This window comes from Solanum tuberosum, unplaced genomic scaffold (genome assembly GCF_000226075.1).
Source record: "Solanum tuberosum cultivar DM 1-3 516 R44 unplaced genomic scaffold, SolTub_3.0 scf00112, whole genome shotgun sequence".
NCBI classification, from domain to species: Eukaryota; Viridiplantae; Streptophyta; class Magnoliopsida; order Solanales; family Solanaceae; genus Solanum; species Solanum tuberosum.
In genome coordinates this window covers 1,137,920-1,141,638 of record NW_006239035.1, presented here as the reverse complement: position 1 = coordinate 1,141,638, position 3,719 = coordinate 1,137,920, and positions in this window count along the sequence as shown.

The window sequence follows — 3,719 nt, the reverse complement described above, 5'->3', positions numbered from 1 at the left end:
TGAAAAGACTCTAAGAACTTCCTAGACTTGGCTCTTGACTTTCCTTGAATTTGAATTTATGGATTCAAGGTTATGATTCATGTTTTTGGATGATTTCTAGATGTTTAGAAGTCATTTAGAGTAGTTAGAATCAATGGAAAGTGTTATGACACTTTAGAATAACTTAAATAGGCTAAACGATGAAAACTGGTGAAAAACGCCGATCCAAGCGCATCCCTGGCGCGCCGTGCCAGTCCCCAACTTACTGGGGTTTGTTTTGGGCACACTGCAGGTGCGCCGCCCCAGCCTCCTGGCGCTATGGGGGCACGACGCTCCTTGCCCTCCCCAATTGCGTCTGACGAGTTTTTCAACTCGTTTTCTTATCCTAAATCCTTTTAATCTGGTTCTTTTTCCCAAATTTCACCTTAGATTCATGTACCCAAATCATATACACAAAAATCTAACCCAAACAACTCAAGGAAACAACACTTAATCATCAAGAAACTCCTAACTCACCACTCATGTTCAAGAACGAAATCAATTCAAGAACAACTATCAAGAACATCAATTTCCCAATCCTTTAGAACAAAAATACGCTGAATTAAACATGCTTGGCACATGGGTGAACTAACCCAACACTATGTGATCTCACATACCTTGTAGGGATCACCCCTGACGAATTCCACAAGCCAAACTTCGACGATCTTGAGCGTTCTTGCTTCTTCTTCTCCTTTCTCCTTAGCCCTAACGTGAAATCCCAAATTCTAAAACTGACTAAAATCTGATTTAACCCATATTAAATTCCTAAAAACGGATTAAAATAATAGGGCAATGAAAAGACTAAAATACCCCTTAAATTTTCTGATTGGACATTTCCTTAATCCAACAGCACAAATTCCAAAGGGCATAACTAACTCATCCGAACTCGGAATCGCGCAAACTTGGCTGCGTTGGAAAGATAATTCCAAGAGCTTTCCAACCATATCTGGAACTACACCTAACTCATCCTGATCTAGGAGTTATGGTTGTTTGAACTTAACCAAAAACTCACTTTAACTTGCTTAAAATTTTCCAGATTTCCTTATACTTTCCAAAAATGACTATTTCCAGATTTTAAACTTCTTTCTAGTCATTTCTAGTTGCGAGATGTTACAAGTTATTTGTTAAAAACCTTGGAGTTTATGGGGACTCCATTTTTATTGTCATTTAAACCTGCTTCTGTATCTTTAAATGTCTTAGTTTTCATAAAATTTGTTAGTTTAGGTTGTAGTAATGGTTCTCCCACCGAAGGGTTAGTGTGGATGTCAATCACGACAGTCTGGGTCGTGACACGACATCAGAGTGAGTTTTGGCCTACAACTTTCGAGGTTTAAGCCCTATTTCACCATTTTAAAACTTGGGAAACCCCTTGGTGGCGAATTTTTGAAGGGAATTTCCATGCTAAATCATTTGGGTAAGTTTTCTTGATCCTAAACCTTCATTTTTCCTTGATTAATTATGAGCTTTAACATCAAAATATGAGATTTTGATCGGTGAATGATGAGTATTTTCACGAACTCAAGCTCTTAGCTAAAAGGGAGATTTTGAACTGATTTCAAGTCCCTTTTCGAAATGATTTTTCCTAAAGCCTTGAGTAATGTTTTCAAGTAATAAATTTTTGATTCAAATGTTAATTTTAGAATTGTGTTGATTGACCCACCTTTCAAGAGGATTGATGTGGGTATTGTTATTTTCCGAAATTTATTGTGAATATTTGCTTATATATAGATTGTGTGGCTTTGGAAGTGATTCGGAAGGGGAAGACTTAACTAGTGGAGTGATTGTTGATTGATTTAAGACAAGTGATCTCCTAAACCTTGTATTCTAGTTGAATTCGTTGTTTTTTACCATTGAAGAGTACGATAGAAAATTAAAAGAATACGTATTTTCTAGATTCTTCCTGTCACACCCGCTATATGGGTTGGCACACGCTACAACGCCGCCGCCATAGCGAGAATATTTCCACTATGGTAGGATGACATCAGTCCGGGTCAATTTTTAATTTCAAAATTTTTATTGTGTTATCCTTAATTTAAATTGACAACATATTTTTTAAAAAATAGATTTTACACGAGATGCCTTTTAAATGATGACGGAATAGGTCGTTACAATAATACTAACAGTTATTATCGTTTAGATTTTCTCTTTAAATTATTGTAGATTTATTTATTTTACTAATATTGAAATGTTCTCTTTCCTAATTTTATAAGAATTGTTATTCAAAAATAAAAATTCAAGCCTTTCTTTTCTGAAGTCAAAATGTGACTTTTAAAATTAATGCGATAGTATCTGCTCACCTAATATCAAGATTATTGTATTTATTAGAAGGGTTCAAGAACACTCTTTAAATAATAATATTAATCAAAATTTAGTACTCTACTCAGTATATTCATGATGAAGTCTCATAAATCTCGAAGAACACTTTGTAAGAAGTCGGAAAAATATGATGAAGCTATTACTGGACTTTTAGGGTTTTCTTTTCCATCAATTCCTAAGAAATCAAGGACCAAAACAACCGCAAGAAAAATTGTGAAGAATGATAAAAAAAAATTAGTTCATCAACTAGTTGAATTGACTACAAGGGGAAGGACAAAAAAGACGATTCAAAAGGTAATGATCAAATGAGTAATGACTGTTATTCTACACCACTTTCAGATCCAGGACCTATTCCCGATAATCTTGATGCATTGGCATGGGATGCAAATATTAATATTTTTAATTTTTGGGATAACATTCCAGAATTAGATATGCATGATCCATAGATTGAGATACATTTGTGGTGTATTTATTATAGTCCGTTTGTCCAAGTTTTTAGAAGATCAAATTTGATTTAATTATAAAAAAGTTTATTGTATACAAAATGAAGATATTTGGTCAAATTTTAATAAAGAAATAAATGTTGTTAATTAGTAGAAGAAGTTGTCAATGTTATTTTTACAAATTTCAACTTTCCTCAAATTAATTTGACATAACCACCAACAAGGATTGTGGTAAGTATTTATTCATCCTTGATAAGATGTCTCAGATTTAAGTTCTTATGGGTACAAATTCACCTTTGCTAGGCAACGCTTTAACCTCCTCCATATGAGACTTTCTTATGCTAACTCAAATTTGACCGAATCCAAAGGCAAATATCGAACATCATGGGAAATAAAAAAAAAAGTTGACCTAACTTGTGAGCTAAAATACTTTTCTTAAATTCTCAACTGACCTACTATTGACGACCCATTTCAACTATCTTATTAAACATTTTCTCCTTATATGAATTTTATGTTGTGCAAGTTCAAATAAATTGGGATCTCAATATATATATAAAACTTTGCACGAACAATAAAACAAAAATATATGCTTATATATAGAACTAAATTTACATTTATTTATGAGATAAGAATTTTCTTATCTCATATATATATTGGTCACCAATAAGAAATTTTTTATCTCATAAATAAACGTAAATTTAGTCCTATATATGGCATATAGTTTTGTTTTATTTTTCATCCAAAGTTTTACATATGTATTGAAATCCCAATTTATTTGAATTTGTACAACGTAAAATTCGTATAAGGAGAAAGTGTTTACCAAGATAGGTGAAATGGGTTGTCAATCTTAGATAAATTGAAAATTTTTAAAAAGTATTTCGGCTCATATGAACAGGTTAGGCCAATTTTTTAATTCCCCCCCCCCCCCCCCCGTTTTATTAC